Source organism: Pseudophryne corroboree, chromosome 2 (assembly GCF_028390025.1).
Source record: "Pseudophryne corroboree isolate aPseCor3 chromosome 2, aPseCor3.hap2, whole genome shotgun sequence".
NCBI lineage: Eukaryota > Metazoa > Chordata > Amphibia > Anura > Myobatrachidae > Pseudophryne > Pseudophryne corroboree.
Window position 1 is genome coordinate 648,505,139 of NC_086445.1, and position 15,237 is coordinate 648,520,375.

The window sequence follows — 15,237 nt, forward strand, 5'->3', positions numbered from 1 at the left end:
GTCTCGTATGAACAGTCTGGTTAGCACAGTTGGTAAGGTGTTGGTATTGCATTATCAAATTGAGACTGTCATTGGTTCAAATCCCATGTTATCATGTTTTTATTTTACTAGTGTTGTTTGTGGCTCTATAATATGAATGCCTATGTCTTTTAACAACAATAGTCAAGTCTTCCAATGGACTTTTTAGTGAAACCCAATAGATAGCTTCATTTTCTCTTTGTTTACTCAAATATTGAATGCTTATGTCTTATAAATTTAGTAGGAAAGTATTCTAATGACTTGCTTATGACACCCCATAGAATATATTATGTTTAGTACCTTGGACACTGTAGCTTATTCAATTAAAGCTCTGATAAATTGGATGTCTGGTATGCACAGTCTGGTTAGCACAGTTAGTAAGGTGTTGGGATTGCACTATCAATTAAGACTGTCATTGGTTCGAATCCCATGTTATCATGTTTTTATTTTACTAGTGTGGTTTGTGGCTCTATAATATGAATGCCTATGTCTGTTAACAACAATAGTCAAGTCTTCCAATGGACTTTTTAGTGAAACCCAATAGATAGCTTCATTTTCTCTTTGTTTACTCAAATATTGAATGCTTATGTCTTATAAATTTAGTAGGAACGTATTCTAATGACTTGCTTATGACACCCCATAGAATATATTGTTTAGTACCTTGGACACTGTAGCTTATTCACTTAAATCTATGATAAATTGCATGTCTGGTATGCACAGTCTGGATAGCACAGTTAGTAAGGTGTTGGGTTTGCACTATCAAATTGAAACTGTCATTGGTTCGAATCCCATGTTATCATGTTTTTATTTTACGAGTGTGGTTTGTGGCTGTATAATATGAATACCTATGTCTTCTAACATCAATAGTCAAGTCTTCCAATGGACTTTTTAGTGAAACCCAATAGATAGCTTCATTTTCTCTTTGTTTACTCAAATATTGAATGCTTATGTCTTATAAATTTAGTAGGAACGTATTCTAATGACTTGCTTATGACACCCCATAGAATATATTGTTTAGTACCTTGGACACTGTAGCTTATTCACTTAAATCTATGATAAATTGCGTGTCTGGTATGCACAGTCTGGTTAGCACAGTTAGTAAGGTGTTGGGTTTGCACTATCAAATTAAGATTGTCATTGGTTAGAATCCCATGTTATCATGTTTTTATTTTACTAGTGTGGTTTGTGGCTCTATAATATGAATGCCTATGTCTTTTAACAACAATAATCAAGTCTTCCAATGGACTTTTTATTGAAACCCAATAGATAGCTTTATTTTATCTTTGTTTACTCAAATATTGAATGCTTATGTCTTATAAATTTAGTAGTAAAGTATTCTAATGACTTGCTTATGACACTCCATAGAATATATTATGTTTAGTACCTTGGACACTGTAGCTTATTCACTTAAATCTCTGATAAATTGTATGTCTGGTATGCACAGTCTGGTTAGCACAGTTGGTAAGGTGTTGGGATTGCATTATCAAATTGAGACTGTCATTGGTTCAAATCCCATGTTATCATGTTTTTATTTTACTAGTGTTGTTTGTGGCTCTATAATATGAATGCCTATGTCTTTTAACAACAATGGTCAAGTCTTCCAATGGACTTTTTAGTGAAACTAAATAGATAGCTTTATTTTCTCTTTGTTTACTCAAATATTGAATGCTTATGTCTTATAAATTTAGTAGGAAAGTATTCTAATGACTTGCTTATGACACCCCATAGAATATATTTTGTTTAGTACTTTGGACACTGTAGCTTATTCACTTAAATCTCTGATAAATCGTATGTCTGGTATGAACAGTCTGGTTAGCACAGTTGGTAAGGTGTTGGGATTGCATTATCAAATTGAGACTGTCATTGGTTCAAATCCCAAGTTATCATGTTTTTATTTTACTAGTGTTGTTTGTGGCTCTATAATATGAATGCCTATGTCTTTTAACAACAATAGTCAAGTCTTCCAATGGACTTTTTAGTGAAACCCAATAGATAGCTTTATTTTCTCTTTGTTTACGCAAATATTGAATGCTTATGTCTTATAAATTTAGTAGGAAAGTACTCTAATGACTTGCTTATGACACCCCATAGAATATATTATGTTTAGTACCTTGGACACTGTAGCTTATTCACTTAAATCTCTGATAAATTGTTAGTTTGGTATGCACAGTCTGGTTAGCACAGTTAGTAAGGTGTTGGGGTTGCACTATCAAATTAAGGCTGTCATTGGTTCAAATCCCATGTTATCATGTTTTTATTTTACTAGTGTGGTTTGTGGCTCTATAATATGAATGCCTATGTCTTTTAACAACAATAATCAAGTCTTCCAATGGACTTTTTAGTGAAACCCAATAGATAGCTTTATTTTATCTTCGTTTACTCAAATATTGAATGCTTATGTCTTATAAATTTAGTAGTAAAGTTTTCTAATGACTTGCTTATGACACCCCATAGAATATATTATGTTTAGTACCTTGGACACTGTAGCTTATTCACTTAAATCTCTGATAAATTGTATGTCTCGGATGAACAGTCTGGTTAGCACAGTTGGTAAGGTGTTGGTATTGCATTATCAAATTGAGACTGTCATTGGTTCAAATCCCATGTTATCATGTTTTTATTTTACTAGTGTTGTTTGTGGCTCTATAATATGAATGCCTATGTCTTTTAACAACAATAGTCAAGTCTTCCAATGGACTTTTTAGTGAAACCCAATAGATAGCTTTATTTTCTCTTTGTTTACTCAAATATTGAATGCTTATGTCTTATAAATTTAGTAGGAAAGTATTCTAATGACTTGCTTATGACACCCCATAGAATATATTATGTTTAGTACCTTGGACACTGTAGCTTATTCAATTAAAGCTCTGATAAATTGTATGTCTGGTATGCACAGTCTGTTTAGCACAGTTAGTAAGGTGTTGGGATTGCACTATCAATTAAGACTGTCATTGGTTCGAATCCCATGTTATCATGTTTTTATTTTACTAGTGTGGTTTGTGGCTCTATAATATGAATGCCTATGTCTGTTAACAACAATAGTCAAGTCTTCCAATGGACTTTTTAGTGAAACCCAATAGATAGCTTCATTTTCTCTTTGTTTACTCAAATATTGAATGCTTATGTCTTATAAATTTAGTAGGAACGTATTCTAATGACTTGCTTATGACACCCCATAGAATATATTGTTTAGTACCTTGGACACTGTAGCTTATTCACTTAAATCTATGATAAATTGCATGTCTGGTATGCACAGTCTGGATAGCACAGTTAGTAAGGTGTTGGGTTTGCACTATCAAATTGAAACTGTCATTGGTTCGAATCCCATGTTATCATGTTTTTACTTTACTAGTGTGGTTTGTGGCTGTATAATATGAATACCTATGTCTTCTAACAACAATAGTCAAGTCTTCCAATGGACTTTTTAGTGAAACCCAATAGATAGCTTCATTTTCTCTTTGTTTACTCAAATATTGAATGCTTATGTCTTATAAATTTAGTAGGAACGTATTCTAATGACTTGCTTATGACACCCCATAGAATATATTGTTTAGTACCTTGGACACTGTAGCTTATTCACTTAAATCTATGATAAATTGCATGTCTGGTATGCACAGTCTGGATAGCACAGTTAGTAAGGTGTTGGGTTTGCACTATCAAATTGAAACTGTCATTGGTTCGAATCCCATGTTATCATGTTTTTACTTTACTAGTGTGGTTTGTGGCTGTATAATATGAATACCTATGTCTTCTAACATCAATAGTCAAGTCTTCCAAAGGACTTTTTAGTGAAACCCAATAGATAGCTTAATTTTCTCTTTGTTTACTCAAATATTGAATGCTTATGTCTTATAAATTTAGTAGGAACGTATTCTAATGACTTGCTTATGACACCCCATAGAATATATTGTTTAGTACCTTGGACACTGTAGCTTATTCACTTAAATCTATGATAAATTGCGTGTCTGGTATGCACAGTCTGGTTAGCACAGTTAGTAAGGTGTTGGGTTTGCACTATCAAATTAAGATTGTCATTGGTTAGAATCCCATGTTATCATGTTTTTATTTTACTAGTGTGGTTTGTGGCTCTATAATATGAATGCCTATGTCTTTTAACAACAATAATCAAGTCTTCCAATGGACTTTTTATTGAAACCCAATAGATAGCTTTATTTTATCTTTGTTTACTCAAATATTGAATGCTTATGTCTTATAAATTTAGTAGTAAAGTATTCTAATGACTTGCTTATGACACTCCATAGAATATATTATGTTTAGTACCTTGGACACTGTAGCTTATTCACTTAAATCTCTGATAAATCGTATGTCTGGTATGAACAGTCTGGTTAGCACAGTTGGTAAGGTGTTGGGATTGCATTATCAAATTGAGACTGTCATTGGTTCAAATCCCATGTTATCATGTTTTTATTTTACTAGTGTTGTTTGTGGCTCTATAATATGAATGCCTATGTCTTTTAACAACAATGGTCAAGTCTTCCAATGTACTTTTTAGTGAAACTAAATAGATAGCTTTATTTTCTCTTTGTTTACTCAAATATTGAATGCTTATGTCTTATAAATTTAGTAGGAAAGTATTCTAATGACTTGCTTATGACACCCCATAGAATATATTATGTTTAGTACTTTGGACACTGTAGCTTATTCACTTAAATCTCTGATAAATCATATGTCTGGTATGAACAGTCTGGTTAGCACAGTTGGTAAGGTGTTGGGATTGCATTATCAAATTGAGACTGTCATTGGTTAGAATCCCAAGTTATCATGTTTTTATTTTACTAGTGTTGTTTGTGGCTCTATAATATGAATGCCTATGTCTTTTAACAACAATAGTCAAGTCTTCCAATGGACTTTTTTGTGAAACCCAATAGATAGCTTTACTTTCTCTTTGTTTACTCAAATATTGAATGCTTATGTCTTATAAATTTAGCAGGAAAGTATTCTAATGACTTGCTTATGACACCCCATAGAATGTATTATGTTTAGTACTTTGGACACTGTAGCTTATTCACTTAAATCTCTGATAAATTGTATGTCTGGTATGCACAGTCTGGTTAGCACAGTTAGTAAGGTGTTGGGTTTGCACTATCAAATTAAGATTGTCATTGGTTAGAATCCCAAGTTATCATGTTTTTATTTTACTAGTGTTGTTTGTGGCTCTATAATATGAATGCCTATGTCTTTTAACAACAATGGTCAAGTCTTCCAATGGACTTTTTAGTGAAACCCAATAGATAGCTTTATTTTCTCTTTGTTTACGCAAATATTGAATGCTTATGTCTTATAAATTTAGTAGGAAAGTACTCTAATGACTTGCTTATGACACCCCATAGAATATATTATGTTTAGTACCTTGGACACTGTAGCTTATACACTTAAATCTCTGATAAATTGTTAGTTTGGTATGCACAGTCTGGTTAGCACAGTTAGTAAGGTGTTGGGGTTGCACTATCAAATTAAGGCTGTCATTGGTTCAAATCCCATGTTATCATGTTTTTATTTTACTAGTGTGGTTTGTGGCTCTATAATATGAATGCCTATGTCTTTTAACAACAATAATCAAGTCTTCCAATGGACTTTTTAGTGAAACCCAATAGATAGCTTTATTTTTTCTTTGTTTACTCAAATATTGAATGCTTATGTCTTAGAAATTTAGTAGGAAAGTATTCTAATGACTTGCTTATGACACCCCATAGAATATATTATGTTTAGTACCTTGGACACTGTAGCTTATTCACTTAAATTTCTGATTAATTGTGTATCTGGTATGCCCAGTCTGGTTAGCACCGTTAGTAAAGTGTTGGGTTTGCACTATCAAATTAAGACTGTCATTGGTTCGAATCCCATGTTATCATGTTTTTATTTTACTAGTGTGGTTTGTGGCTCTATAATATGAATGCCTATGTCTTTTAACAACAATGGTCAAGTCTTCCAATGGACTTTTTAGTGAAACCCAATAGATAGCTTTACTTTCTCTTTGTTTACTCAAATATTGAATGCTTATGTCTTATAAATTTAGCAGGAAAGTATTCTAATGACTTGCTTATGACACCCCATAGAATATATTATGTTTAGTACTTTGGACACTGTAGCTTATTCACTTAAATCTCTGATAAATTGTTAGTTTGGTATGTACAGTCTGGTTAGCACAGTTAGTAAAGTGTTGGGTTTGCACTATCAAATTAAGACTGTCATTGGTTCGAATCCCATGTTATCATGTTTTTATTTTACTAGTGTGGTTTGTGGCTCTATAATATGAATGACTATGTCTGTTAACAACAATAGTCAAGTCTTACAATGGACTTTTTATTGAAACCCAATAGATAGCTTTATTTTATCTTCGTTTACTCAAATATTGAATGCTTATGTCTTATAAATTTAGTAGTAAAGTATTCTAATGACTTGCTTATGACACCCCATAGAATATATTATGTTTAGTACCTTGGACACTGTAGCTTATTCACTTAAATCTCTGATAAATTGTATGTCTGGTATGAACAGTCTGGTTAGCACAGTTGGTAAGGTGTTGGGATTGCATTATCAAATTGAGACTGTCATTGGTTCAAATCCCATGATATCATGTTTTTATTTTACTAGTGTGGTTTGTGGCTCTATAATATGAATGCCTATGTCTTTTAACAACAATAGTCAAGTCTTCCAATGGACTTTTTAGTGAAACCCAATAGATAGCTTTATTTTTTCTTTGTTTACTCAAATATTGAATGCTTATGTCTTAGAAATTTAGTAGGAAAGTATTCTAATGACTTGCTTATGACACCCCATAGAATATATTATGTTTAGTACCTTGGACACTGTAGCTTATTCCCTTAAATTTCTGATAAATTGTGTATCTGGTATGCACAGTCTGGTTAGCACCGTTTGTAAGGTGTTGGGTTTGCACTATCAAATTAAGACTGTCATTGGTTCGAATCCCATGTTCTCATGTTTTTATTTTACTAGTGTGGTTTGTGGCTCTATAATATGAATGCCTATGTCTTTTAACAACAATGGTCAAGTCTTCCAATGGACTTTTTAGTGAAACCCAATAGATAGCTTTACTTTCTCTTTGTTTACTCAAATATTGAATGCTTATGTCTTATAAATTTAGTAGGAAAGTATTCTAATGACTTGCTTATGACACCCCATAGAATATATTATGTTTAGTACTTTGGACACTGTAGCTTATTCACTTAAATCTATGATAAATTGTTAGTTTGGTATGCACAGTCTGGTTAGCACAGTTAGTAAAGTGTTGGGTTTGCACTATCAAATAAAGACTGTCATTGGTTCGAATCCCATGTTATTATGTTTTTATTTTACTAGTGTGGTTTGTGGCTCTATAATATGAATGACTATGTCTGTTAACAACAATAGTCAAGTCTTCCAATGGACTTTTTATTGAAACCCAATAGATAGCTTTATTTTATCTTCGTTTACTCAAATATTGAATGCTTATGTCTTATAAATTTAGTAGGAAAGTATTCTAATGACTTGCTTATGACACCCCATAGAATATATTATGTTTAGTACCTTGGACACTGTAGCTTATTCACTTAAATCTCTGATAAATTGTATGTCTCGTATGAACAGTCTGGTTAGCACAGTTGGTAAGGTGTTGGGATTGCATTATCAAATTGAGACTGTCATTGGTTCAAATCCCATGTTATCATGTTTTTATTTTACTAGTGTTGTTTGTGGCTCTATAATATGAATGCCTATGTCTTTTAACAACAATAGTCAAGTCTTCCAATGGACTTTTTAGTGAAACCCAATAGATAGCTTTATTTTCTCTTTGTTTACTCAAATATTGAATGCTTATGTCTTATAAATTTAGTAGGAAAGTATTCTAATGACTTGCTTATGACACCCCATAGAATATATTATGTTTAGTACTTTGGACACTGTAGCTTATTCACTTAAATCTCTGATAAATTGTTAGTTTGGTATGCACAGTCTGGTTAGCACAGTTAGTAAGGAGTTGGGTTTGCACTATCAAATTAAGACTGTCATTGGTTCGAATCCCATGTTATCATGTTTTTATTTTACTAGTGTTGTTTGTGGCTCTATAATATGAATGCCTATGTCTTTTAACAACAATAGTCAAGTCTTCCAATGGACTTTTTAGTGAAACCCAATAGATAGCTTTATTTTCTCTTTGTTTACTCAAATATTGAATGCTTATGTCTTATAAATTTAGTAGGAAAGTATTCTAATGACTTGCTTAAGACACCCCATAGAATATATTATGTTTAGTACCTTGGACACTGTAGCTTATTCACTTAAATCTCTGATAAATTGTATGTCTGGTATGCACAGTCTGGTTAGCACAGTTAGTAAGGTGTTGGGATTGCACTATCAAATTAAGACTGTCATTGGTTCGAATCCCATGTTATCATGTTTTTATTTTACTAGTGTGGTTTGTGGCTCTATAATATGAATGCCTATGTCTGTTAACAACAATAGTCAAGTCTTCCTGTGGACTTTTTAGTGAAACCCAATAGATAGCTTCATTTTCTCTTTGTTTACTCAAATATTGAATGCTTATGTCTTATAAATTTAGTAGGAACGTATTCTAATGACTTGCTTATGACACCCCATAGAATATATTGTTTAGTACCTTGGACACTGTAGCTTATTCACTTAAATCTATGATAAATTGCGTGTCTGGTATGCACAGTCTGGTTAGCACAGTTAGTAAGGTGTTGGGTTTGCACTATCAAATTAAGATTGTCATTGGTTAGAATCCCATGTTTTTATTTTACTAGTGTGGTTTGTGGCTCTATAATATGAATGCCTATGTCTTTTAACAACAATAATCAAGTCTTCCAATGGACTTTTTATTGAAACCCAATAGATAGCTTTATTTTATCTTTGTTTACTCAAATATTGAATGCTTATGTCTTATAAATTTAGTAGTAAAGTATTCTAATGACTTGCTTATGACACTCCATAGAATATATTATGTTTAGTACCTTGGACACTGTAGCTTATTCACTTAAATCTCTGATAAATTGTATGTCTGGTATGAACAGTCTGGTTAGCACAGTTGGTAAGGTGTTGGGATTGCATTATCAAATTGAGACTGTCATTGGTTCAAATCCCACGTTATCATGTTTTTATTTTACTAGTGTTGTTTGTGGCTCTATAATATGAATGCCTATGTCTTTTAACAACAATGGTCAAGTCTTCCAATGGACTTTTTAGTGAAACTAAATAGATAGCTTTATTTTCTCTTTGTTTACTCAAATATTGAATGCTTATGTCTTATAAATTTAGTAGGAAAGTATTCTAATGACTTGCTTATGACACCCCATAGAATATATTATGTTTAGTACTTTGGACACTGTAGCTTATTCACTAAAATCTCTGATAAATCGTATGTTTGGTATGAACAGTCTGGTTAGCACAGTTGGTAAGGTGTTGGGATTGCATTATCAAATTGAGACTGTCATTGGTTAGAATCCCAAGTTATCATGTTTTTATTTTACTAGTGTTGTTTGTGGCTCTATAATATGAATGCCTATGTCTTTTAACAACAATAGTCAAGTCTTCCAATGGACTTTTTTGTGAAACCCAATAGATAGCTTTACTTTCTCTTTGTTTACTCAAATATTGAATGCTTATGTCTTATAAATTTAGCAGGAAAGTATTCTAATGACTTGCTTATGACACCCCATAGAATATATTATGTTTAGTACTTTGGACACTGTAGCTTATTCACTTAAATCTCTGATAAATTGTATGTCTGGTATGCACAGTCTGGTTAGCACAGTTAGTAAGGTGTTGGGTTTGCACTATCAAATTAAGATTGTCATTGGTTAGAATCCCAAGTTATCATGTTTTTATTTTACTAGTGTTGTTTGTGGCTCTATAATATGAATGCCTATGTCTTTTAACAACAATAGTCAAGTCTTCCAATGGACTTTTTAGTGAAACCCAATAGATAGCTTTATTTTCTCTTTGTTTACGCAAATATTGAATGCTTATGTCTTATAAATTTAGTAGGAAAGTACTCTAATGACTTGCTTATGACACCCCATAGAATATATTATGTTTAGTACCTTGGACACTGTAGCTTATTCACTTAAATCTCTGATAAATTGTTAGTTTGGTATGCACAGTCTGGTTAGCACAGTTAGTAAGGTGTTGGGGTTGCACTATCAAATTAAGGCTGTCATTGGTTCAAATCCCATGTTATCATGTTTTTATTTTACTAGTGTGGTTTGTGGCTCTATAATATGAATGCCTATGTCTTTTAACAACAATAATCAAGTCTTCCAATGGACTTTTTAGTGAAACCCAATAGATAGCTTTATTTTTTCTTTGTTTACTCAAATATTGAATGCTTATGTCTTAGAAATTTAGTAGGAAAGTATTCTAATGACTTGCTTATGACACCCCATAGAATATATTATGTTTAGTACCTTGGACACTGTAGCTTATTCCCTTAAATTTCTGATTAATTGTGTATTTGGTATGCCCAGTCTGGTTAGCACCGTTAGTAAAGTGTTGGGTTTGCACTATCAAATTAAGACTGTCATTGGTTCGAATCCCATGTTATCATGTTTTTATTTTACTAGTGTGGTTTGTGGCTCTATAATATGAATGCCTATGTCTTTTAACAACAATGGTCAAGTCTTCCAATGGACTTTTTAGTGAAACCCAATAGATAGCTTTATTTTATCTTCGTTTACTCAAATATTGAATGCTTATGTCTTATAAATTTAGTAGTAAAGTATTCTAATGACTTGCTTATGACACCCCATAGAATATATTATGTTTAGTACTTTGGACACTGTAGCTTATTCACTTAAATCTCTGATAAATTGTCAGTTTGGTATGCACAGTCTGGTTAGCACAGTTAGTAAAGTGTTGGGTTTGCACTATCAAATTAAGACTGTCATTGGTTCGAATCCCATGTTATCATGTTTTTATTTTACTAGTGTGGTTTGTGGCTCTATAATATGAATGCCTATGTCTTTTAACAACAATAGTCAAGTCTTCCAATGGACTTTTTAGTGAAACCCAATAGATAGCTTTATTTTTTCTTTGTTTACTCAAATATTGAATGCTTATGTCTTAGAAATTTAGTAGGAAAGTATTCTAATGACTTGCTTATGACACCCCATAGAATATATTATGTTTAGTACCTTGGACACTGTAGCTTATTCCCTTAAATTTCTGATAAATTGTGTATCTGGTATGCACAGTCTGGTTAGCACCGTTTGTAAGGTGTTGGGTTTGCACTATCAAATTAATACTGTCATTGGTTCAAATCCCATGATATCATGTTTTTATTTTACTAGTGTGGTTTGTGGCTCTATAATATGAATGCCTATGTCTTTTAACAACAATGGTCAAGTCTTCAAATGGACTTTTTAGTGAAACCCAATAGATAGCTTTACTTTCTCTTTGTTTACTCAAATATTGAATGCTTATGTCTTATAAATTTAGTAGTAAAGTATTCTAATGACTTGCTTATGACACCCCATAGAATATATTATGTTTAGTACTTTGGACACTGTAGCTTATTCACTTAAATCTCTGATAAATTGTTAGTTTGGTATGCACAGTCTGGTTAGCACAGTTAGTAAAGTGTTGGGTTTGCACTATCAAATAAAGACTGTCATTGGTTCGAATCCCATGTTATCATGTTTTTATTTTACTAGTGTTGTTTGTGGCTCTATAATATGAATGCCTATGTCTTTTAACAACAATAGTCAAGTCTTCCAATGGACTTTTTAGTGAAACCCAATAGATAGCTTTATTTTCTCTTTGTTTACTCAAATATTGAATGCTTATGTCTTATAAATTTAGTAGGAAAGTATTCTAATGACTTGCTTATGACACCCCATAGAATATATTATGTTTAGTACTTTGGACACTGTAGCTTATTCACTTAAATCTCTGATAAATTGTTAGTTTGGTATGCACAGTCTGGTTAGCACAGTTAGTAAGGTGTTGGGTTTGCACTATCAAATTAAGACTGTCATTGGTTCGAATCCCATGTTATCATGTTTTTATTTTACTAGTGTGGTTTGTGGCTCTATAATATGAATGCCTATGTCTTTTAATAACAATAGTCAAGTCTTCCAATGGACTTTTTAGTGAAACCCAATAGATAGCTTTATTTTCTCTTTGTTTACTCAAATATTGAATGCTTATGTCTTATAAATTTAGTAGGAAAGTATTCTAATGACTTGCTTAAGACACCCCATAGAATATATTATGTTTAGTACCTTGGACACTGTAGCTTATTCACTTAAATCTCTGATAAATTGTATGTCTGGTATGCACAGTCTGGTTAGCACAGTTAGTAAGGTGTTGGGATTGCACTATCAAATTAAGACTGTCATTGGTTCGAATCCCATGTTATCATGTTTTTATTTTACTAGTGTGGTTTGTGGCTCTATAATATGAATGCCTATGTCTGTTAACAACAATAGTCAAGTCTTCCTGTGGACTTTTTAGTGAAACCCAATAGATAGCTTTATTTTCTCTTTGTTTACTCAAATATTGAATGCTTATGTCTTATAAATTTAGTAGGAAAGTATTCTAATGACTTGCTTATGACACCCCATAGAATATATTATGTTTAGTACCTTGGACACTGTAGCTTATTCACTTAAATCTCTGATAAATTGTGGGTCTGGTATGCACGGTCTGGTTAGCACAGTTAGTAAGGTGTTGGGTTTGCACTATCAAATTAAGACTGTCATTGGTTCGAATCCCATGTTATCATGTTTTTATTTTACTAGTGTGGTTTGTGGTTCTATAATATGAATGCCTATGTCTTTTAACAACAATAGTCAAGTCTTCCAATGGACTTTTTAGTGAAACCCAATAGATAGCTTTATTTTCTCTTTGTTTACTAAAATATTGAATGCTTATGTCTTATAAATTTAGTAGGAACGCATTCTAATGACTTGCTTATGACACCCCATAGAATATATTGTTTAGTACCTTGGACACTGTAGCTTATTCACTTAAATCTCTGATAAATTGTGTGTCTGGTATACATGGTCTGGTTAGCACAGTTAGTAAGGTGTTGGGTTTGCACTATCAAAATAAGACTGTCATTGGTTCGAATCCCATGTTATCATGTTTTTATTTTACTAGTGTGGTTTGTGGTTCTATAATATGAATGCCTATGTCTTTTAACAACAATAGTCAAGTCTTCCAATGGACTTTTTAGTGAAACCCAATAGATAGCTTTATTTTCTCTTTGTTTACTCAAATATTGAATGCTTATGTCTTATAAATTTAGTAGGAACGTATTCTAATGACTTGCTTATGACACCCCATAGAATATATTGTTTAGTACCTTGGACACTGTAGCTTATTCACTTAAATCTCTGATAAATTGTGTGTCTGGTATGCACAGTCTGGATAGCACAGTTAGTAAGGTGTTGGGATTGCACTATCAAATTAAGGCTGTCATTGGTTCAAATCCCATGTTATCATGTTTTTATTTTACTAGTGTGGTTTGTGGCTCTATAATATGAATGCCTATGTCTTTTAACAACAATAATCAAGTCTTCCAATGGACTTTTTAGTGAAACCCAATAGATAGCTTTATTTTTTCTTTGTTTACTCAAATATTGAATGCTTATGTCTTATAAATTTAGTAGTAAAGTATTCTAATGACTTGCTTATGACACCCCATAGAATATATTATGTTTAGTACCTTGGACACTGTAGCTTATTCCCTTAAATTTCTGATTAATTGTGTATCTGGTATGCCCAGTCTGGTTAGCACCGTTAGTAAAGTGTTGGGTTTGCACTATCAAATTAAGACTGTCATTGGTTCGAATCCCATGTTATCATGTTTTTATTTTACTAGTGTGGTTTGTGGCTCTATAATATGAATGCCTATGTCTTTTAACAACAATGGTCAAGTCTTCCAATGGACTTTTTAGTGAAACCCAATAGATAGCTTTATTTTATCTTCGTTTACTCAAATATTGAATGCTTATGTCTTATAAATTTAGTAGTAAAGTATTCTAATGACTTGCTTATGACACCCCATAGAATATATTATGTTTAGTACTTTGGACACTGTAGCTTATTCACTTAAATCTCTGATAAATTGTTAGTTTGGTATGCACAGTCTGGTTAGCACAGTTAGTAAAGTGTTGGGTTTGCACTATCAAATTAAGACTGTCATTGGTTCGAATCCCATGTTATCATGTTTTTATTTTACTAGTGTGGTTTGTGGCTCTATAATATGAATGACTATGTCTGTTAACAACAATAGTCAAGTCTTCCAATGGACTTTTTATTGAAACCCAATAGATAGCTTTATTTTATCTTCGTTTACTCAAATATTGAATGCTTATGTCTTATAAATTTAGTAGTAAAGTATTCTAATGACTTGCTTATGACACCCCATAGAATATATTATGTTTAGTACCTTGGACACTGTAGCTTATTCACTTAAATCTCTGATAAATTGTATGTCTGGTATGAACAGTCTGGTTAGCACAGTTGGTAAGGTGTTGGGATTTCATTATCAAATTGAGACTGTCATTGGTTCAAATCCCATGATATCATGTTTTTATTTTACTAGTGTGGTTTGTGGCTCTATAATATGAATGCCTATGTCTTTTAACAACAATAGTCAAGTCTTCCAATGGACTTTTTAGTGAAACCCAATAGATAGCTTTATTTTTTCTTTGTTTACTCAAATATTGAATGCTTATGTCTTAGAAATTTAGTAGGAAAGTATTCTAATGACTTGCTTATGACACCCCATAGAATATATTATGTTTAGTACCTTGGACACTGTAGCTTATTCCCTTAAATTTCTGATAAATTGTGTATCTGGTATGCACAGTCTGGTTAGCACCGTTTGTAAGGTGTTGGGTTTGCACTATCAAATTAAGACTGTCATTGGTTCAAATCCCATGATATCATGTTTTTATTTTACTAGTGTGGTTTGTGGCTCTATAATATGAATGCCTATGTCTTTTAACAACAATGGTCAAGTCTTCCAATGGACTTTTTAGTGAAACCCAATAGATAGCTTTACTTTCTCTTTGTTTACTCAAATATTGAATGCTTATGTCTTATAAATTTAGTAGGAAAGTATTCTAATGACTTGCTTATGACACCCCATAGAATATATTATGTTTAGTACTTTGGACACTGTAGCTTATTCACTTAAATCTCTGATAAATTGTTAGTTTGGTATGCACAGTC